The 24,491-nt window shown below is 38.2% G+C and overlaps 1 protein-coding gene and 1 pseudogene across 8 annotated transcripts in view; one reads left to right on the top strand and one right to left on the bottom strand.

Moving 5' to 3' along the window:
• Positions 1-24,491, top strand: part of MEIS2 (Meis homeobox 2) — a 208,779-nt gene that overhangs the window by 123,675 nt on the left and 60,613 nt on the right. The window lies entirely within an intron of this gene.
• On the bottom strand, positions 12,036-12,379 carry LOC125103754 (protein S100-A10-like; annotated as a pseudogene).

Raw genomic sequence — 24,491 nt, 5'->3', positions numbered from 1 at the left:
TGACCACTGTTTGGTTACTTACTCCAAATGTGAAGAAAAATTAATAGGCTTCTTTATTTAAAAACCCAGTAAGTGTGGGGCGCCTGGGTGGCTCAGTGGGTTAAGCCTCTGCCTTCGGCTCAGGTCATGATCCCGGGGTCCTGGGATTGAGCCCCGCATTGGGCTCTCTGCTCAGCGGGAGGCCTGCTTCCTCCTCTCTCTCTGCCTGCCTCTCTGCCTACTTGTGATCTCTGTCAAATAAATAAATAAAATCTTAAAAAAAAAAAAAACCAGTAAGTGGATAACTCATCCTTCTAAGAGGTTTAACTTCTGAGTCAGCTTGGCTAAGTATGGAAAACGGCCATGCACAAGCAAAAGATCCAGCCAGTGTACCCCTGTGCCACTTTTTAAGGATCTGGTGAGGAGCAGAAGGGCTCTTTGATGGTCCTCCTTTAATGCTTCAGCTGGGCCTCACCAACCACAATGGAATCATTCAATCCTAGCCATCGAGCAGTGCCTGTATTGATATAGTCTCTGAATTATTAGTTCATTTCAAGCTGCCTAGAAAGGCCTTGAGGTTGCTTTAGTGGGCTTTTTAAAGAAGCTTAATTATACCTTGACATTCATTCACTCACTCATTCATCCCACAGGTATTAATCAAGCACTTCCTTTATGAACCACCCTCTGTGACAGGCACTGAAGATATAATGGTGGATAAAAAGAATAGATGCAAGTGTTGCCCTTGTGGTGCTCATAGACTGGTAAAAGGACAGTTGGGGAAGTGCCCTAAGGAGAAATTAGGGAGCTTTGAAAGAATATGTTAAGAGGGAATTGACCTGATCAAAAAGGGCAGTAACAATTAATAGTAGATGTGAAGTGAGAAGATGTTGCATTAGAGGGGTGAAGGACAGGTCACAAGGGAAGAAGTCAGAGACAGTATGTGCAAAGGTCCTGTGGCAGGAGAAAGCGTCTAGAGTTGTGGAAATGGAAGGGTTGTATGGATGGAGGGGAGATGCTAGATGACAGAACAATATGATTCTGGAGGCTCCCACTCAGCTCATCTGGTTCCTTGCAGGTACCGGAAAAGCATTTTGATCTTTAGCCTGAAAGCAATGGAAATCCAGTGAAGTATGTCAAGCTGTAGAGTGACAAGATCAAATCTGTACTTTGCAGTGATGATTCTGACTCCAGTATGGAGAATAGATTGGCTGAGGGCCAAAGTGAATGCTCAGAAACTAAACAGGGTATATATGCTTTTAAAAATTCAGTTCTTGGGCACCTGGGTGGCTCAGTGGGTTGGGCCGCTGCCTTCGGCTCAGGTCATGATCTCAGGGTCCTGGGATCGAGTCCCACATCGGGCTCTCTGCTCAGCAGGGAGCCTGCTTCTCTCTCTCTCTGCCTGCCTCTCTGTCTACTTGTGATCTCTCTCTGTCAAATAAATAAATAAATAAATAATCTTTAAAAAAAAATTCAGTTCTTTTACTTATACTTGATTTCTTAGGTCCATTATCTACCTACAATATCTTATCATAACTTTTCTGTGCTGCTGAAATGAATACAAGGTTTACTTTTTAAAAACTTCTCCTTGACAACATCATGCAGCACCATGAAAAAAATTGGGCACCCCCCTCCCCGAGGAAAGCCATATTCTCATGATCTCAGTACAATTAGTTTTGTGTTCAGATTTTTTTTTCCTGTTTCTGTATGGTCTTCATATTGATGTTGTAATGTCTTTGTCATATTCCAATGAGATATATTAAAAGGTAGTTACCTGTTGCTTAGGACATTTAGGTAAGAAGTTTAAACCAAGGATGACAGGATCCACGAAGTGCTGTCCAAATATGTTTTTCATCTTTCAGTAATAGAAACTAAGTTGGGAGAGCATATTCTGTCACTTTCAACCCCAATTAGGTGGAAATCCCCCTTTATGGAGAATGTAAAGTCTCCTAAGTATTTGTATTAAGAGTAATGCATGTTGCTTAGGCTGTTAAAGAAATATTGATTGCTGACCCTTAACTGGAATACTTAGCTTTCATTTTTCTTCTTTTTACATAAATTGTGTATATTGTATTCCCCTCAGGGAGAACTTAAAAGCATTTTGTGTTATGGAGGCTCCGTTCTAAGATCTTATTGCTTTTGAGATGAATAAATGCAAGTCTTGCTATCACTGGAACAGACCTTCCCCCGCCCCCCCCCCGCCCCATGTAACAAGCCATGCAAGTAATACAGGGCTGAATCTGGCCCCAGAACTTCTAAAGTTCCAAGCCAGTTTCTTATGGCCAAATTTAGCTTCCAGCTTTCAGCTGATGAGGAGCTTTGGCATATAAGCAATCTAATTTTTGTTCAGCAAAAAGCTCCTTGGATGTTTTAAAAATAATTTTAAAATTTGTATTACCAGGTGATGCTTAAGCATTTCTTAGGGATTGACTGCAAATACTTGCTCAGAAAACAATGTACCTTAAAGATACTTTTTATCAGCCTTTGAGGTGTTCGAATGAAATGGGTTGGCACCAAAACATTTCAATATGCTATAGGAAATGAAATAGGGCCAAAGAGGTTTTTATGTTCTGACTATTCCTTTTTTCCATTACTAGCCGGAGGCAAGTAGATCAACTTTACATCCCCTCCCTGTTTTATTTTTATCAACTTCTTAGGAAGTTTCAGGGTTTTTGTTTTTTGGGGTTTTTTTGGTTGTTGTTGTTGGCCCATCTTTGAACACACAAAATGGGAAAATTTAAATTTTTAAATGTTTCTTATCTATTTATCTGCTCTTGTCTATTTCTCTTATATGTTGATGAGATGTTGCTTTAAACACATTTAATATTACTAATTAATTTAATTACACATACTGTAGTGACGTTAACACATTTTCTATTATCTGCTCTGATGTGATACAGTGCCCTCCTCCAGCCACCTTAACTAAGGCTTTAATTGCTTTCCCCAAGCCTCAGCTCATGTTTGATTTATCTGATTTCTTTGTATAAAGATTCTCTAGTTTACGATGTGTACACAAGTCATTAAATTGGTGTTGATGTTTATGCAGTGAACTTGCCAACTGGTTACAGCAGACATCCCTTTATGAATTTATGATGGGGTAATAAAGACAAGTGTCAGAAGCCCCTTGTCTGGGCAAGGAATCACTTTCCTTGCACTAGGTTGGGGACAGTCATGCAGATGCTGCCACTAATTTGAGTAGCAAAGGGCATGTTGAAATACATACTTGTTAAATTGTGAGCATCTCTAATTCACGGCAGTGAGAATGTGTGCATGTGTCCACATGCGTGTGTGTGTGTGTGTGACATGTGTGCATGTGTGTGCATGCGTGTGTGTGACAGACACACTCACACGTGTTTCCTCTTTGAAATGAAGCCATTATTATATACCAGGATTTTAACCGGGAGTTCATTCTTTGTAAACTTGACTGGGTATATATGTAAATTATTTGTATAGTCTCTGCCAATAATCTTAAATTCATCAGCTCTAGCAAGTAAAAGAAATACGTGGAGAGGGCCATGTATCATTTTTTTATCTATACTTTTTTTTTTTTGCAAAAACAGGCCAAATTAACAAATGTTCTCCCCAAGTATTATGTCATAAGAAATTGGTTTCATTATGAGAAGATCTTCAAAGATTATAGGTGTGAGTTTAATCTACTAATTTTTATGCATATAGAAGTCTTCCTGATGGAGAGCCCAAACATACTTAAAAATAGTTACATATGTGTTATGTTAGCTCTTCTTCATATACTGGGATGTACCAGCTTGACAGTCTTTGCCCTTTTAACTTCTCGTTAATATTTAGAATTAAAAACCAGAAAAGTTGATTTTGATGTATACCACAGACGATTTATCTCCAAGTATTATTTATTGCAAACTCTCCTGTGTACGTGTGAGTTTGGCTTCAGTTAAATGATACCAAAGTAGCCAGAGAATTAAGATAAAATTAAAGAGCTTAGAAGCACAAGAAGAGTAAGCCAAATAAGGAAAAAAACACTTTCGTATTGGAAGAAAAGGATGGACGATCAGGGAGGTGGAGAGAAGGAAGGGAGGAAGGTATTCCAGATGGTTCTGAAATTTGTGCAGTAGAGGAGAAGATTCTCAAATGTCATGTGGTTTTCTGAAGAGACAAAAACAGGACTTTAATGTTGATGGCAGAGAAGATAAACTGGAAGTGAGATAGTGAAATTCATTTTTATCTACATTTCCTCCCAATTCTCACCCTTTGTGGAAGCTCTTTCTCTTCATGCTGACAAAATTCAGATCATTAAATGCAGCTAAGAGTGCAGATTAAGAGAATAAATGGAACAGTGTGTAATTAGCGAGGTTGTACTGGAAAGGAAATATTTGCTACCACTTACAAGCTAAAAATCAACAAAATATCATAGAATATTCTGAGAATGTTTTTAGCAGAAAAGTAAAACAGAAGAGTAAGTTATACATTTTGGTATGAGAAAGCAAAATGAAGGGACTAGTTTTGATCTGCAGCAGTCATCTGTTCACGTGGTCCATTTTTACTGGGGTCCTCCACTATAAAGTTTGGGGTTAAGCACCTGCAGGAATAAAGAGATGTGTGAAATATGGTTCCTCTTGCTGAGAATCTTACTCTCTTACTGGGGAGTCAAGGCCCCGCAATATCTATAATCCAAGATGGTTACATGATCTCTCCTATTTGCTTCATTAATAAGTGAAGTGTGACCCAGATATCAGCTGATTCCTTTGACCACTCAAATGACTGATTTAACCCTACACAATCTTGGTGCAAAATTAAGCCCCTTCATCAGCTTCTTGAAGAAATCAAACCACCTGAGGAGTTTTTGCATTTTCTAATTTTACTAAAGTTTTGCAGTGACATGGGAAACTGTTGCATCACGTAGCACATGTGTCACTTGAAAAATTCTTTTTATACCCATGTCATCTCCAAGTATCCCCTCTGAACCTTACTCATCTCTCCATCTCTTTTTCTAGGCAGCTCTCAACACAGCTTGTCAGCCCTTCAGAACCCTGTGGGATTCATTTTAACCTCCATTTCTGAGCTCCCAAGTGTATCAAAGAGCCTTTTCAGTAGTGTTGATTCTTCCTACTAAGCAATAATTTACCAGCAACTAAAAAACAGTAAAATTATTTCCATACGACTTTTTAAGAGAGGAAGAATCACTTCAAAGTAGTGATCAAAGGAGATCTTGAATAATGGTATACCAGTCAGCATAGGCTATGTTATGCTGCCTCAACAAAGAGCACCAGAATCTCAATGGCTTAATATAAGTGTTTGTTTCCTGGCACACAAAGTCCGTGAAGAGTTCATGCTACTCTCTGAGGTAGCTGTCCTCTATATGCAAGGTCGCATGTAAAGGTCCTTCCATGTAAAGGTGGCTCCTCATCTCAACAAGTACCGCGATTACCACAGCAAGAGAAAGGACCTGGGGAATTTATATCAGCAAGTGAGTTCTTTAGCCCCCAAAGAGCCTATGTACCCCCTTAGTCACGTTCACATGTCTTGAACTAGGAGCATGGCCCTGCCCAATTCATGGGGAAGAGAGGCAGAGAGGGGCTGCGAAACATAGGCTTCCACGTATATAAAAACCAGAAGAGAGCCTAAAATAAGGGAGAGCATCTCAACTACCTACAAGATGGCAAATATTTTGATGGCAATAATACAGGAATAAAATGGACAGAGAGGCCAGTATGGTTCAGTTAGGATTTTATGTATGTGTTCTAGAGTAGTGTGATGCAAGTTTGGGAAGATAGGTTGGGCCCAGAATGTGAAAGACCTTCAAATGCAGGCCAAGACTCTGGTTATTTGTTTGTTTGGGTTTTGGGTTTTTTGTTTTTGTTTTAGGGGGGTGAGAGGGAGGAGGGATCACAGAGGGAGGGAGGGAGAGTATCTTAAGCAGACTCCACACCTAGCATGGAGGCAATATGGGCTCAATCTCACAACCCTGAGACTAGGACCTGAGCCAAAATTAAGAGTCAGACGCTTAGCCAACTGAGCTACCCAGGTGCCCCAAGACTCTGGTTGTTGATGACATGGAGCCATTCAAGTTTTGGGAAAGGTAGGAATGATTCATTCAGTATCTCCTGCGGGTGCTCCTGGTTGTTGCTGGTGCTTGATTATAGTCAGATTTAGAGACATGAAGAACAGTGAAAGATTTCCTTCCAAAACAGCTAAGTAGGAAGTGACACCCAAACTTGGGTGTTCCTGGGGGAAAACAAAAAGGATACTGTATTACTTCATCTCCTTACTTACTATGTCCCATTATTTTTGTGTACCTCCATTCTCCTTGACCAAAGTGCTTGAAAGAACCCATCACTTTTAAGACCCATTAGCAGACAAAGAAGATGCTGAATAATCACACAGCAAGGAAAAGTTTGTGGTTAGAAACAATGGTGATGTTCATGAGCATTTAAAATGTGTGAAGGTGTCTGTTAGGAATCAGCTATGTTAGGCTGAGAGGATTAACGGAGAATACTTCCAACTGCGTAGCAGAGCAATGGAAACAAAAGATTCTGAGCTGTGACTATATTTACCCAATATGGGAATAAATCGCCGTTATGTAATGTGTTCCATTATGTGCCAGATGCTAGGTTAGCACTTCAGTCCTTTAAGATGACCCATTAAGACCTGAGATGGTCTGGCATTGGCTGCTTTGCTGGCCCCATCCTTCCACAACGCACACAGTCCCCCTCCCCTGCTTTAGGACTCTGGTCTCCAGCTTCCCAGCCTCCTGGCCAGCTCAGACTTTATTCAGGTCTCTGCTCAGGTGTTACTTTCCAGAATGTTCTCCCTGACCTACCCTACATAAAAGAACAGCATCCCTAGTCACTTTCTATCTCCTTTCAGAGATAACCTTAATCAAGTTCTTCTTTATAAAACTTAGTCCTAGGCAGACTGTGTGTGTGGTTTTGTTGTTGTTGTTGTTGTTTGTTGCATATATCTCTTATCAGAATACAGATTCCATGAGCTCAGGGATTTATCTCGTCTGTTTGCTGCTGTATTCTCAGGGCCTCAAACAGTTTCTGGCACTCAGTAATTGTTTGTTCAATTAACAAATGACTTATTTAAACCTCCTAAGACCCCTATGAAGTAGGCACCATTAGTTTTCCTATTTTAGGAGTGAAGAACCTGAATCCTAGAGTGATTCAGTGGCCTCTTCAGAGTTTCACAGTTTGGAGCCAAGATGAAAAGCCAGGACTGTCTGATTCCAGAGGCGGTGCATTTTGCCCACTACTCCTCTGACAACCCTATACTCAGATCGTAGTAATTGGATGTTGATGTAAAATTTGTTCTTTAAGAACCCAAACATTTAATGTATATGCTTGAAGAATTTCCCTGAATGTCTTCTATATTTATTGAAAACATGATAAATATTTCTACATGTATGAGAAAGTAAACTGACCCCTGTCCTCCCACCCCCTCTCAAAAAAAAAAAAAAAAAAAAAGGAAAGAAAGAAAGAAAGAAAGGTGTCTTGTGGAGCTAATAAAGGGTGATCTTGAAGAGCAAATTTGCTCACATGGGCCAAATGCTTCCTCCTGCAGAGTGGGCTGCTTCCCAAAGAATTAGCCTTTCTCAAAATGAATTATTAACCCCAGCATCCTGGCCAAATTCCCACTTGGATAGTCTAGGAACTGTTCAAAACTTGGAATCTATTGAAATTAGCCTGGCTTGATTGCAGGCTCTGCATTAATTGTGATATAATAGAGTTTCTCCAGAGATTTGTGCATATATTATTCTAATTTATATAGGCTGGCTTTGTCTCTTAAATTTTTTTAGTTTCTTCTTCCCCTTGTGAGATATGTCCTGAATTTCTGTATAAGTTTTTTTTTCTTTCTTTCTTTTTAAAAAAATTTTGGTGGGTGAATAATTGTAAGCTCCTTTTCCCCTTGGACTTGCCAAACCTTTTCCTTATTTGAGTGACTAGTTAGTCTATTGGTCATTCTAGAAGCATGTTGCAGACTTTAGTCACTAGAAGCTTCCAGATTCCCCGCTCTCTTGCACACGTGCAGATATAGCCTGAGTAGGGGCAAGACTCATTCAGTTAAAGTTTTCTAGTTGTCTTTTTCAAGTGTACGTTCCAGTGGGAGGCACATACATATTTTAAAGTTTAAAATGACTGATCTAATGATAGAACTATTTAGGACTATCGTACAGCTATTAATTTCTTCAGACAATTTTGTTAAACGATACAGGCCACTTTTTGTCTCCGCTGAGAGCAGACAATGTAATATCATTTATGTTCTGGGGAGATAGGGAGGTATGACTTTAGTTAAAATGACTGAATCACTTTGCTTTGGTAAAACTAAAACAAAGACCATAGAAACCCATTGTGTTACGTGATTTTGATGGCAGCTGTAGACCTCATACAATTCATCAAGTCTTGCTTACGTCCCATGATTCTTTTTTTCTCTAAGTTGGCCTTTCTTGCCTTAAGTTGACATAATCAAATCTATAATGCAATGGATTATAATAGGTAACTCCAACCATGTTTTCATATCCCTAATTGATGTGCAGAGTAGGAGTGAAGATGCTATTAAAAGGCAAAATGTTATTCCTGGGGAAAAAGTTGTCCTCATAGATTTTCAGCACAAGGAAGGAAATTACGAACTTGTGGCTTAAGTCTTTGCATTTATTTCCACCTGGGTCATGAACGAGTGATAAGTCACTAACATTTTCTGCGTTCACTTTGTCTTTACCAAGTGAGAGGAGACAATGGATGCGAGCCATGTGTACTTACAACTTCAGTGGCTAATATAAGAAAAATGCTTTGAAAATGACAGATGGGAAGAGCTATAAATGCAATTGCTAATGGATTTATGTGCTCTCTCTCCCTCCTTCCAACCTATTTCTCCCAGTACTTTCCAAAAAATTTCCTGGGGCTCCACCTGAAGTATGACCCGATGGCATCAAAGCACATGTGTTTCCTGAGTCAGTTGAGTGTTTCCAAAATGTATCTACACTTTAAATATAAATGTTTATCCGCTAGGGTATTAAATCATGGAAAGTGTTACTGCCTTAGTATGACAGTCACATACTTCTGCCTAGACTATTGTTAGAAGTTCTGTGGGGCTTTCTACGGGTTTTTCCCTCTTATATCTTAGTCAATATGGGCCTAAAAATATATAATTCCTTGCGGAAAAAAACAATTTTGATTTTCAATAGTGTAAACAAATTGATAGAGAGTATGCTTTTAAATCTGTAACATGCAGAAACTTCCCATCCCCTTGCCATTAGCCTCCTCCCAACTGAGTGGTTCTAACTACTCATGTGAGAAGGTAAAAGCCTAAACACTGATATTTCTCCTGCTTCCCTTGTGCACTTGAAATGAGACTCCGTGCTTTTGTCTCAGGTCAGGCCTTGAAAGTGTTCATTCATTTATTCATTTCCCAGTTATTTATTGAGCTTATATTACTCTCCCAAGTACTTTTCTATAAGCTAGGCATACAGCAGTGAACAAAACAAGTGTAAATCCAAGTTCTTATTAATAAATCCATCAGAAGTTTTCATACGGTATTTCTTGTAACATCTAAATTTGTTCATAAAAGTTAGAGGAGCATTACGCCACTGGTGGTATTAATTGCTTTGTAAGAACATTATTCATCTTATGAAAGAACTTACTTAAGCAAAGAGCAAACTCCCTTAGCAATTCAATTTACAGTATATCTACTTGCTATAAATTGTATTCCCAAATGTCCAAGGAGTTAAAAAAAAGTAATGTCTCCAGGAAGTAGTTCTAGGTTCTGTAACATTGGCGGCACGTCAGTCACTTAAAATGAAAGGGGAGAATGTATTCAAAGAGCTCAAGGAAGAGAAAAGAGAACATAACCTGGGAAATGTCAAAATACCAGTCTCAATCTGTTTCTCCATTGCTCTAGATACCTGACTTCTTAGATCTCTAATCCAGAACCTGACAGCTATCCATTATTGTTTCTAGAACGGTACAAATATCACTTGGATAAAATTGCACATAGGTTTACACATTCTTTATAATAGTATTTTCAGGCCATTTCAAAATTGGCTGGGTAGGTTCGAAAAAAGATGAAGACCTTATAAAGCAGTGGTATAAAAATGTATAAACATTTTTTTCTGCCAGAATTTCTCTCTTGTAGTGTACACTCAATGAAAATTTTTAATGTCCAAATAGCTGAATTGAAAATTCTTTTGTTTAGTCTCTGCCAGGTCAGACTTGATACTAAATGGATACTGATTGTCAGCTGGGACTGTTCAAAGGTGGAGGGTTTGCTAGTCTAGATTTCTCCAATATCCAGGCCAAAACCAAGTCATGATCTTACATGGGGAAGCAGGGTTGTTAGTTGGATGGTGATTTCTATTCATACTTTTGACCTCTTTGAGATAATTTTTGGTTCCTCCTATTTACCTCTTGCCGTCTCTTCTCTCTTTTCTTAAGAAAATATTCTTGTTTTTTTAAGATTTTATTTATTTATTTGACAGAGAGAGAGATCACAAGTAGGCAGAGCAGCAGACGGGGGTGGCGGGGGTGGGGGTCAGGCTCCCCGCTGAGCAGAGAGCCTGATGTGGGGCTCAATATCAGGACCCTGAGATCATGACCTGAGCCGGAGGCAGAAACCCAACCTACTGAGCCACCCAGGTGTCCCAAGAAAATATTCTTGTTTAGATAAAGTTTAATCAACAGTTTGATGGTATATATATAAGAATAATAACCTTGGATTTTCTTAATGATTTTCTGCTAGAATCTAAAGGCCATTTGTGGCTTATTTCTTGCCATGTGGCAATCCTTAAGTGTTTTAACTTCTTAGAAAACTAAACCCACTCAGCTTATGTTGCTATGAGGGTATATTTCCAATTACTCAAATAAGAGTATTTAAATTTTTTAGATATTTAAATAATGCATATGATTTCGTCTGGAACACACGAGTAGTGAAGATACCTTTAGACTTTACCTCAAACTACCCAGTTTCGAATGAAAGCCTATGGTCAACCCACCTTGTGCTAAAATATTTATGCTCTTAAATAAATTAAAAAATTAAAATATTTATGCTCTATATATTTTAGAGGAATATGTGTCAAACTTGAGTTCATCTACCAAAGATACAACCTAGCAAGCATATATCAGAAACGTTAAAGGACTTTGTCCATCATGTAGAAAAGTCAGAAGCGATATCCAAACTGTTGACCAGTCAACAATCAGAAAGAATGCTCAACTAATTAGAACACAAGCTGGCCATACTGGTTTATACTAGTTGAATTCAGCTACATTAAAGGGTTGTCCTTTTAAAGTCCAGTTTTTGTGGAGACAACCATTTTCAGGGCTTCTTAAATCCTTGTAAGAAATATTTTTGTGCAAAAAATAGAATTATTTGTTTCTTTTCCTTTTTTTTTTTTTTTAAGATTTTATTTATTTATTTACACAGAGAGACAGTGAGAGAGGGAACACAAGCCAGGGGGAGTGGGAGAGGGAGAAGCAGGCTTCCCGCAGATCAGGGAGCCTGATGCAGGGCTCTATCCCAGGACTCTGGGATCATGACCTGAGCCAAAGGCAGATGCTTAATGATGGAGCCACCCAGGTACCCTGGGTTATTTGTTTCTAAGAATGTAAAGATAGGTCATCAATTTCTAATATACAAATCAGGAGGAATAAGAGGTAGCTATCGCTTTCTATAAAATCTTTTCACTTACTAGGTTAGAAAATATATAGCCAATTCAGTAATTTCACATATTCATATTTTTAATATGTTCCCATTATTCCACCGTTTTATCCAACCTGATAAGCTGATGAAACATGGTAGAAAGGTAATTAGAAAAACACTTCCTACTGAGGTCAGCTTGGCTACCCACGGCAAGAGTAACCTTTTCTTAATTTTTGTTTCCTTTTTTTGAGAAACTAGAAAAGGAATTTGTTTACTGAGGGCAAGAGGATGTAAGCAATATAAAAATCAAAAGCTTATCTGACTTTTCTTTCTCTGCTTCTCAAATGGGGGTTGGATTTTACTTGTACAATTTCTGAGGGTCCCAGTGTGCTCATGGAATTTATACTGGGGGAAGCTGTAGGACAGATTCCTTAAGAGACCCTTCTAGAGAACTCTCAGTGGGCGGGAGTGTTGCTCATTGTTGCCTGTGTCTTTCCCTTCTGCTTCATGTGTATTACAAAATAGTCAGTGCATGTGATGGTGAGCCCTGAGATAGCGAGAAGCAGCTCTGGAAGCCCACTTTGCCATCTAGGCGCAGGTCAAGGTCCTTCCTTATTTTGTCCACGGCCAGAGGGTCTTTTTGATTTTCCAAAAATCCAGGGAACTCCTTTTCCATGAGTACTCTCAGATCCTCCTTTGTTAAGCAGCCTTTATCCCCAGCAAACTCGTGAAACGTGAACATCATGGTTTCCAAGGTGTGTTCCACTTGAGAGAGCATTTTGGTGAGGTCTGTTGAAACCTTGGCCTGAGGTGCGGTGGGGACAATTGACTGGCTGGGATGCATGGCCATTGAGTCCTTTTTCTCAATATTTTCTGATTTGCTGTCCAAGTTAGGAAGAAAGTAGCCACATGTAATATTTAAGTTATAAATATATATTAGCATATATTCTTATTCTTTTGTAAGGTAATGTAATGTAAATTCTTTTTGTGTGTGTGTTTGTATTTTCTTTTAGTCCACAAGTTTTTAATTCATTTGGATTTACTCAGCATAACATTTAATTATGGTGGTAAAAGGCAAAATACTATCAAATGGTTTGCTATTTCAGTATTTAATCACTTTTATCTTAAATGAGTAAATGTTTAGTCAATAAATATCCGGAGTCATGAAAACATGTATTTTTATGTACATATATATTTTCTCATCTTGTTTGGTGAGGACATAGATTAGATAGTTGATAATCTTCTATACTTACTGGAAGAAACATATTCATAAGTATGTTGAAAGACATTTTAAAGGTGCTCTAGTTACTGATGACTTGACGTTCTGAAAACAAATTGGACACTTACAAAGTGATTGTTTTCATCTACTTTAGAAACACTTTATATGTAAAGTAATTATGTGTTTAGGTGAAACAGTCATGGGCAGTATATGCACAAAGACAGATCAGCATTGTGACAGTACCTCGTTCTGTCCCCATCTTGATTCAGTCAACTTTCACTAAACAGGCTGCTTTAAAAGGGGGAAGGAAAAACAACTTGATAAGATAAAACTATGGGGAATTCCAAAATAAATACTGATAACTGACCTGTTTTTTTGATGGCTCATTAATAGTTTTTTTTGCTATGGTAGGAGTTGCTTGCTTTATTTACTAGTACCAGTGGATAACTATGGTAAAGACTTGGGTAATATCTTTGACTTTTTCATATCCCCTGGACTGATAATGATCTTTCTCCCCACCCCTTTCTTTAAGATTTTATTTATTTATTTGACAGAGAGAGATCACAGGCACTCTCTCCCATGTTTTTAAAAATCATATAAATTCTAAAACATTTTAAGAACATGGGATTATAGGGGCTCCTGGGTGTCTCAGTGGGTTAAGCCTCTGCCTTCGGCTCAGGCCATGATCCCAGGTGCTGGGATCGAGGCGCATCAGGTTCTCTGCTCAGCCGGGAGCCTGCTTCCCCGCCTCTCTCTCTGCCTGCCTCTCTGACTACTGTGATCTCTGTCTGTCAAATAAATAAATAAAATCTTAAAAAAAAAAAAAAAGAGAACATGGGATTATAATTAAACAGGAAAAAACTCAGGGTTGTTTTGGGTTTTTTTTTTTAGCCCGCCTGCCCCCCCCCCCTTTTCAGAGTATTTATCTACATGTATAGTTGTATCCAGTGCTCATTTATATGCAAAAAGCAGCTGTGTATAACAAAAAGAAGCCAGTTTGGAACCTCTGAACCAAATTTCTAATGCCACTGTTCTATACATTAGTGTTTTTATCTTGATGCACTGTAAAATGAAAGAATTAACTCTTGTTCGGGAGGTCTGATTCCTCATTGGCACCCGACTGAAACCTTCTTCATAATCTAGTTCAAGAAATGGTCATTTGCTACTAAGGTTCCCCTCTTTAACCACTACTGCCCATCATAAGAAGTCATTCCTTTAGAGCTACTTTCTTTTTATTTTTATGACTTTTTAACTTATCATTAACCCCATTCTCTTATCCTGTACTCTGAGATGAGCAAGAGGATAATATCCACAACAGTTCCATTGCTTACTCTAGAGATAATAACCTTTTTGAAAAAGAAGATAACCCTCCGTTTCTTTAAACATCAACTTCCTCTTTAAATCTATGGTAGCTTTCTCTTGTCACATTGGACTTTCAGTACATTCTTAAGGTAAATTCGACAAAATTATTTATAGTGTAGTCCATGCAAAGAAAATTAGACTAAACACACCAGAATTGTTTTTTATAGCTTGTAAACTTGCTTAATGATTCTTTAATATGTACTCCCACTTTTTTTTCAGAGATGTAAGTGACAATTTTTATTTTGAGTTGCATGGAATAATATTTAAAAATGTTTAAAAATAGTACTTAAAAATAGTGTGCATTCTTATCAATAAATACGTTAGATTAGAAGTAATCTAAACCTAAAATGATGGTTAGAGCTAATTAAAATTTAATATTTTCAATATGTTATGAATTTGCTTGTTGTAGGAAAAGTAAGCAGATACACCTAAGTCTTTTTTTTTATTTTTATTATTTATTTTTTTAATTATGTTTATTAACATATAATGTATTATTCGCCCCAGGGGTACAGGTCTGTGAATCATCAGGCTTACACATTTCACAGCACTTACCATAGCACATACCTTCTCCAGCGTCCATAACCCAGTCACCCTATCCCTACGCTCCCACCTTCCAGCAACCTTCAGTTTGTTTTGTGAGATTGAGTGTCTTATGTTTTGTCTCCCTCCCGAATCCATCTCGTTTCATTTTTTCCATCCCTACCTGCCAAACCCCTCGCCCTTCCTCTCAAATTCCTCATATCAGAGAGATCATACGATAATTGTCTTTCTATGATTGACTTATTTCGCTTACTTTTTTATCCATATTTTTTCATGTTATTAAAGAAATCTAGTAGACTAATCACAAATCCTCATTTCCTTCTAACTCAGTCTCATACGGCACTGTGTCTGGACCTGTTAAGTAGGATTGTTGTCATAAGATTAGATACAAGTATCTCTGTTGTCTAGACATTATATAACTCTCTACCACATACTTCAGATCCTTGTTTTAAAGAAACCCCTTAGCCTCTTTAACAAGAAGAGATATTAAATGCTAATGAAAAGTCCCAAGCACTTACTTCTTTTCTATAGCTTCTCATTGTCACCATCTGAATTTGCCAATTTCTACCCCGTTCTCTCCATATATAAAATTTTACTCGTATTTTAAATAAGAGCTGGTTTTCACTGTTTCACGTATGATGCCATTATATGTTGGTATTATTTACCTCTTTGGATGTCTCCCTCCTTAAACCTCCCATCTCATTTGCTATCTTTGCCTCCACTGACTTCTCTCTCACTTCAAAATAGTATTTTTAGGTTTCAAAGAATTTATTTGTTTGATTAATTCAACATGCAGTTATTGATGCCCCTTGCATGCTGGGCTGTGAACTAGATTCTGGTCTCTGCTCTCAAGGGAAGTAGGGTCAGATAGGAGAGGTAGACAAATGGGCGGGTATTTGCAATGAAGTGGCATGGCATGAGGGAGAAGTGTAAGGTGATGTAAGAACATGTAGAAATGGCTGTTAAGTAATTTACAGGATAAAATCTGGCTATTGGTATCCACCAGTCTTGGGTAGAAATAAGACATTCCATACGAAATGTTCTTTGAGATTATATAATTGTGAAATTTCTTCTTGCTGGGGAAACCAAGGATGCCTTAAAAAAAAAAAAAAATGTGGAGGAGACCAGGCCAACAAGGTTTAGGCAAGTCCCTTTCTCCTCAGTTGACCTCAGTTTTGTTAGACACAAAATAAGAAAGTTTGAATGAGATAACTCTGATGTCCTGCCTAGTTCTAAAACTCTGGGTCTGTAAGTTTTTCTTTTTCAGTTCACTGAAAAATCTAAATAGCCCAAACCTGTTTTGAAACCTATTTCAACAAATGATCCATAAAATAAATAAGCACAAAATTCAATTTTTTGGAAAAGTGGTCTGGCTATAGAACTGAGTAGTCCCATAAAATATTAATTTGGTCATAGTGTGGAAATGTGAAATGATTGTTAAATGAGTCAAGGCCTTATTTGTGGCCTTTGGCTCATTTGGTAAGATTACCCATTAGCCATGTAGGCAGTGTAACACGCATGGGCAAGCAGCTCATGGGAGCGTCCTAACAAATGTTAAATAAAAATTATCTTTCTCTGGCCTTAGGAATATATTTCTGTTATTTTTCAAAATAAGACTGAGCTCAGCTTTAACGTCTCAGTCAATAGGAAAATAATTATATCCATTGTGCTTAAAATTCTGACCCCTATCTAGAAATGTTTTTCTAATACTTCGTATATCTTTTTGGAAATTTAGAAGTAGACTGGGCCGGGCGGGGGGCAGGGGGCGTGGGGAAGGCTGGTGCAGGAGGAGGGGGCACCTGGCTGGCTGAGTCAGGAGAGCAAGGCAACTCTTGATTTGGGGGCTGTAAATTCAAGCTCCAGATTGGGTGTAGAGATAACATAAAAATAAAAATCTTTAAAAATAAGAAAAATTAAGGAAAAATATTAAAAAGTAAACGGGGTATTGGGGTGTCTAACCTTCACTCAGTTTCATCATTCCTGCCCATATGAACTCCCTCTATACTATTAAAATATGTCTATGTAACATTTCCTCTTGCGAGAACTGTTACTTCTTTGTCCCAAGACACTTATTTTTTTTTCTTTCAGTCATTAACTTTGGTTTCATAAGAAATTCCTTCTTCATTTTTTTATTTTATCTATATCTTGACAATAATAAATTTAATAACTCTTCTTAAAATCTCTGGATGATAATCCATCAGGCTCCTTCAGTATTCCATTAGCTTATCTACCAGAGAGAGAGCAAGCGCTTTTCTTTTTGCCCTTTTTAATGAGGCCTTCCTACCATGGCTCTAAATATCAACCAAACATGTTAATCTCTTAGGATCTGGCTATTATTAAAAAAAACTCTCAAACCTTTTCCTGAATTTTAAAAGATGTGATTATTCTAGTTCAATCTATTTACTTCCATGTGAACTCAAATGGAAATGAATCTCCTGAAATAGCCACATTTTCTTCATCCCAAGTATACATGTGGCATAAAAAAAAAAAATCCAAACCAAACAACTCAGTGATCTAACTCTGAAATCTGGGTTTCCATGACACCAAACATCTGGATGAAACGTGAAAAATTTAGTAGATGTTTTCAAATATCCAACATTGTGTCGGTAAAACAGTTAAGTGACTGACTCAATCTTTCCATTTTTATCTGGGTATTTATGCTTCATATACGTAGCACCATCAGTCCTTTCTAGAAGGAAACATTATAAATCTCAGAAGCAATACATCACACACAAGGATGTATTGAGCACCTATTATGTGGGATACACTGTGCTAAGTGCTTTTAATCTTGACCTCTGTCCTCAAATGATTTGCAGTACAGTGAAGGATATAACAGAAGTACACAATATACATAAAAAACAGTGTGGGTCAAATAAAGACACAAGAGAGGGGAGAAAACACTGAAATTTTTAGGGAGAGTGACTACTTCTGGCTGGAGAGGATTTTCCATTGGATCCAGTGTTTGGACTGGCCATGATGGACATGACGGGATCATGGAAATGGAGGGGCATGTTGTAAAATGCACTCTCTTTCTGGCAGCTGGGAATTTTACTGAAATGAAATCCCCCTAAATTAACCGGATGATTGCAAAAGCTGTTGTGTCATTTTGCATTATCACAGCCTTTGGTTTCTGTAAGGTTTTCGAGTCTTAGGTATTTTGATTAGCAAATTTCTATCATTTCTTTTAAGAGTTGCAACTTGACACAAGAAACATACTAAAATTTACTCTGTTTAGTCATTTTAAGAAATACCCTAAGAATTCTACCTTATACTTTGGTTTTCTTATTTAGACTTTTAAGAATTCTGGGTTTTATAGACATTGTATGCTTAAATATCTGTCTCCCAAGTTGGGTCATTTTTAAATTTATTGGGATCACAACTCTGATAAGCCTTTTTTCAAAATCCCAGTCCTCAATATTTTTGTCATATTTGATCAGAGTCTGCAGGCATAGATGAAAGCAACAAGGTTCATTTCTTTCCTCTTCTTCTTTCTCCTTCCTCCTATTCTTTTTTCTTTTTTCAATAACAAATAATCGTTTTTAGCCAGAGGGGGTGAAGGAATAAACTGAGAAGGCTGCGGGTAATCTAAGCCAGCCATGTATATGAGTCAGGACTAATTTATTGGCTCAAGAAACTGAAAGGTAAAAGGAGCTGGCTTTAGGTAGGTATCCGCGTGCAGAAATAATGTCAGGCATCTATTCTTCATTGGCTCTGCTTTTGTCTGCATGGGCTTCGTCCTCAGCCAGGCTTTTCTATTTCGGTGGCAACAATGGCATCAGCAACTCCGGGCACACATTCTACTGACTGAGTAACCCCTGTGAAAAGAAAATGCCTTTGACGGACAGCCCAACTGACTCCCATTAACCTAACTTGGGTTTCATTCTCAATGCAGCCGGAATGACTGACTATACTGATTGACTAAGCCTGGTCCGCTGGCCACCCCTGAACACATTCCTAAAGAAAATCAGGGTACCATTACCAAAAAAGAAAGGGCGAAGATATGTCAGGGAGAAATGTTAACGTTAAAGTGGGAAAAACCTGGGCGCCTGGGTGGCTCAGTGGGTTAAGCCGCTGCCTTCGGCTCAGGTCATGATCTCAGGGTCCTGGGATCAAGTCCCGCATCGGGCTCTCTGCTCAGCAAGAAGCCTGCTTCCCTCTCTCTCTCTCTGCCTGCCTCTCCGTCTACTTGTGATCTCTCTCTGTCAAATAAATAAATAAAATCTTTAAAAAAAAAAAAAAGTGGGAAAAACCTTCACTAAGTGTCAGGAGAGCACGTGGTTATCCCTTCTCTTCCTGCTTCCTGTTTCTGTGACTGGGCGTATGTTCCTTAAGCCTAGGAGTCTCTGTTTTCTCATCTACATAAGTTGGATTCCAGACCATAGTTCTATCTCAAGACCTTTTTATTCTACTATTTTGTGGTTCTGACCTCAAGAACTCAGGACAGAGATAAGGGGACACACAGAAATGCAGACACTTTTAACAGTGACACAAAGCAAGAGATACATCATGTTTCCTATAGAAGTGCTTAGGGTAGAAACAGGAAGTGAGTTTGGCAGTGGAAGAGTGAAGAGTTTGTACTGTATCCTGAGGTAGTGATCAGAAGCTCAAGACAATTTGAGAGAGAGAGAGAATCACTAAGATTCACAATTAACCATCACAAACTTTATTACAATCTCTATAGACATTTCTCAACCCATACAGAGCTTTCTTAACCTCTTCATTTTACTTTCCAGAGACTGGATTCTAGGCACAGTCTTGTTCAAGGTGGCAGCACAGCTTGACTGAGAACTTAGTCTGTTTTTTTTGTTTGTTTGTTTTCCATTTTTCCTACAAATATTTAGAGATACTCAGATGAAGTTGGGGAGAATTACAAAAGTTTAAAAAACCCAAGGCTTTGCCCTCAGGAAGTTATACTTAATGAAAACAAAATATATAAATAATATATAACAATGAGAGGCTAAAGTTATGAGTACCAAATAAATTGCAATATGAATTTAGTGGAGAGGAGATTACCTTCAACTGTGAGGATGTGATGGGTTTTAAATATCTTGTTTTTTGTTTTATGTGAAAATGTTATTTGTTGCATACATTCTAGTCATAGCATGGGAATTTTTGTTTACATATGAAAAAGATGTTAAATTAATGGCCAATGAATAAATTTGACATTCCAGAAAATGCATTTATTTATTCAGGGGTTAAGTCTTTAACAAAACCTCTGCATGTATCCCAGTTCAGTAAGCGTAGTCCTAGAGTAGTAAGGGATATTTACCCAATGCGGATTTTAATTTAATTTTTATTTTTATTAAGATTTTGTTTATTTATTTTGAGAGAGAGAGCACGCACAAGAAGGGGTAAAGGGCAGAGGCAGAGAGAGAAGCAGACTCCTTGCTGAGCAGGGAGCCCAATTTGGGACTCCATCCCAGAACTCCGGGATCATGACTTGAATTGAAGGCAATGCTTAACCAACTGAACCACCCAGGTGCCCTACCCAAGGCAGTTTTATTGTTCACCTCAGGAAAATTGCTTAGAGGGTTCCATATATGAGTGGCATCATCAAAATCTAAGTCACCTTGGTGAACTCTAAAGAGCAAATAGTGTCTTGGAGGGGACTGAGGAAAGGGAAGCTGTTGCCATGGTGATCAGTTTCCAAGTGTTTGCTCAAACTAAGACCCTGCTCAATAAATTACTCCACGGTTTGTCTTAATGGTTACATTATATCATCACAGAAGTCATTTGAGAAACTGGACATTGTTCCAAAGAGCTCATCTAGTAAGCTTCATAGGCCAGCAAGTGAGTCAGACTCATTGGGTAGGGAGGAAAACTTAAAAGACAGGGCTGGTCCTAGAGATGTGCTGCTTTTAAAAATTGTCTAGTCAGGGATGCCTCGGTGGCCCAGTGTGTTAAGCCTCTGCTTTCAGCTCAGGTTGTGGTCCCAGTGTCCTGGGATCGAGCCCTGCATCGGGCTCTCTGCTCAGCAGGTAGCCTGCTTCCCTCTCTCTCTCTCTCTCTCTCTCTCTCTGCCTCTCTGCCTACTTGACATCTCTGTCAGATAAATAAACAAAATCTTTAAAAAAAAATTATCCAGTCAGAAAGTTATCATAGCATGAAAGAATATAACTTTATAAAAATGTTAAATTACTATGGATTTAAAAATATGAAGTACATGAATTCATTACAATTATGATAAATTATAATTTAAAAATTAAGTCTTTAAAACCCTTGTTTGAGGGGCGCCTGGGTGGCTCAGTTGGTTAAGCCGTTGCCTTCGGCTTAGGTCATGATCTCAGGGTCCTGGGATCGAGTCCTGCATCAGGCTCTCTGCTCGGCGGGGAGCCTGCTTCCCTTTCTCTCTCTCTGCCTGCCTGTCTACTTGTGATCTCTGTCAAATAAAAAAATAAAATCTAAAAAAAAAAACAAAAAACAAAAAAACCCTTGTTTGAAGCAGTACAGACAGAGACAGTATAGGTATCTGTAAACAAAAAGTTGAAGTCTCAACCCCGTACCCTACTTAACATAAACCATTATCAGTGTGTGTTTCGCCAGATGTTTTCTTGCAGTGACAGGGACAGATATATACATATATAATCTATTTATCTCCTTTACAAAAATTCATAATACATGTTCTACAATTTGCTTTTTTTCACTCAATATATGACAAAAACCTTTTCATGAGAACCTCACATTTTATTTAACTATGATTCAGTTGATAGGTTATTTCCAATTTTTCACCCTTCCAAATACTACCATTTTCATTTATCCTATATTTCTAATTCATGAGATGATTAGAAATATAATTTGAAGTCTTCTTAGACATCAGTACAAATCCTTTTAACATAGAATAAAATTCACGACAAATCATTTCCAGTTTGGACATTATTGGAGAGGGATTAATCACAAAAGAAGATTATTATTAAGTGGTTTCTTCTAAAAACTGTTTCACTGATGTATTCTAAGGATACTGTAGATCCATTTCCATGTACTTGATAAACTAGGTTAACCTCAAAAGGAGAGAGGGGCAGAAGGTCTAAGTAAGGTTAGTATCTTGAATAAAAATAATACCTTACTTTCAAATGAGTCTTTAGGGGGAAAAAAAGCAATTAAAAATATTTTCTATCTACACTGGGTCATGAGCCACACATGTCTCATTAACTTTTTGAAGAGTTGTCAGTTGATATTCAAAGTAAGGAGATCCTTGTGACTCACTTCTATTTCAACGGTGGCTTCAGAACTATTTTGGGATGTGAAAAACTTTGACCTATGCTGGTTCTTTCTTGATGAAGGGAATCATCATCATCGCTATTATGTTACGGTGTGCATTCTTAAAAGTAAATTGAGCCACCTTTGGGCCACTGGACCAGAGTGGGTTGGCCCCCAACAGTGAAGAGACTAAACTATAGCTTTAGTCCAAGAATATGGAAACTGACAACAAATTATTGCTTGTGGTCTACTTCCAGTTTTCAAGTGCAAACATACCAAAGTTTATTTTAAACTTGAACCAGTCAGACATTTAGTAATACACATCAAAGAAGAAGTGAAGGCCTCCCATGTTTATTATTTCAATATGATGTCTGTTCTAATAAAGTAGAAGAATGCGTATGATAGACCATGTAGTAGAAATTCTCTGGTTCTACAGTTAGGCCTTAAATATATACATATATTTGTAAATTAATCCAAAACACATTGCCATGGTTCCAGTTCCTCTGAAAGCTGATTGTTTTCCATCCCCTTTTTAATTTTAGAAATATAGTGGCTGACTGCCAGAACACTTTCCGATAAACAGTCCATTCCATGTATAAAAGGGGCATAGAATCACGAATGTTCAAAAACCACAGAATGTTATTTAAATAAGTTAAAGTTATTATGGTCTTCCCTATTAATTAAAAAAAAAGCCATCTGTGCAAGGTGAATTTTGGTAAGGTCCCAATTTTTATAATGATTGTGGATGGAATTTGCAACTGCTCTCATTGTGAAACGAAAGTACGGCTCAGGGATTCCCAAGATAAAATGTACTGTTTATGTAATTTTGTGGTCATTTGACTAAATTTCTAATAAAACACTGGAAAGAATTCTTGTTATGTGATCAGAATTTACAGTCCTACTTGAAGGAATTGGCTCTCCACTCACATCAGATTTCTACGCTTCTACTTCCTTAACATCCTAAACCTTTATTTCATCCAAACCTTCTGCGTATGCATGTGTGTGTCTGCCTCTGTCCCTCTTTTTCACACACAGCCCCGCCCACAACACCCATGTTTTGTAAGACCTGCCTTGAGCACATTCATCCAACAGTGAGCAAGACTGAACACACCAAACGGAAAATACCACGTAAAGGAACAACATACTGGATGACATTGCCAGTGCATGTCGATGTGCTCATGCAATGAGTCCTCATTTTTCTTTTTGTTATTTGCACATTTCTGTTCAATCTTCCACCATTGCCATATAGGGACAATAACCTAATAAACCGAAGCCTTCAAACATCTAAGAGGGACGAAGAGTCAAAAGGTGCTCCTCCCTTGCATTTGGCAGGAAAATCCTAGGACGAGAAGGATCTGGGGATTGTTCTTGGTCCTTTCCCCCCAACCACTGTTTTCAGTCCATTAAAATTTGTACCCTGGCCTTTTCCAGCTTGAAGCCACCCGGGTGTCTGTGATGGGCAATCCTTCTTGTTTGGGCAGTCATTCATTATCTCCATTACCAAAAGGAGAATAGAGGACCAGTACATTGTTTGGATGAACCAGAGTGTTAGGAGGAGTATTTGTCGTGGCAGCAGAGGGCCGCACCTGACAGGCAAGGATTGATGGCCAGGAATGAGTGTGAGTGGCCAAAGCAGGCTCATAGGATGCAAATTACTGACTGTGGATTCCAATTTATCCTGTTCATTTTTCTTGCCCGTGCTGAAGACCATTAGTGGTTTTTGAAGCAGTGAAGGGGTCATTACTAATGTGGGTAGGCTCAAAGCAGGAGGGGGAAGGAGGGGAAAAGCCTTCTGTAATTACACAGCTTTCAGGAACAGGCTGCAGGCCCTAGCCAAAAAAGTGTCAACACCTCGCAATCAGAAAAATTTATTTTCATTTTATGCTTAACCCATATTAACTCAACATTATCATCTTTCTTTGTTAACATTTGCAGAATATTAAAAGCCTGGCTTCTATACTAATACAAATCTGGTTAACCCCTTTTGCTGTACAGGGGATTTTGTTTAACCTAATGGCATTTGGGTTTGATAATAAGTAATTTTGCACATTTTGGATAATGCACACTATTATGGAAGATGAAATACCTGAAGAATAAGATTTTAGATGATTGAAGAATGCGCATTCTCTCCAACACTGGGATGATTAGAACGCTCTGAATGGAATACTCTGTTTTTCCTAATGTCACCCTTTAATAATGTTGATGGGAAATAATAATAATAAGGCTTCCTAGTTTATGAATGACTTTGACATGCTGGATAAAAGTTTACTTTTCTGTTTAAGAAAACCAGTGAATTGAGAGCAGGGACCTCCCTAGAGACGTGTTTTATAATCACGTGCGTGCAACTACAGTGTCTCCAGAAGGGAGTGTGTGGTTCTGAAATGACAGCCCTCGAATTCAGAACAATAGAAGTGGTCGATGGTGGGAGGGTGGCTCAGTACAAATGTTGGTTAGCCCTGATGGGAAATAAAGACAAATGAAAAAGCATCAAAACCCATGGCTTCATTTGCTGATCGGCAGACCGTAAGGTCAAATGTAAAATTTCTCTGTGAAGCCTTGCACGTCATTGACTCCTTTTGATATGTGGTCATCA

Source organism: Lutra lutra, chromosome 7 (assembly GCF_902655055.1).
Source record: "Lutra lutra chromosome 7, mLutLut1.2, whole genome shotgun sequence".
NCBI classification, from domain to species: domain Eukaryota; kingdom Metazoa; phylum Chordata; class Mammalia; order Carnivora; family Mustelidae; genus Lutra; species Lutra lutra.
Note: the sequence above shows the minus strand (reverse complement) of the source record. Positions and strands in the feature narration are given on the sequence as shown.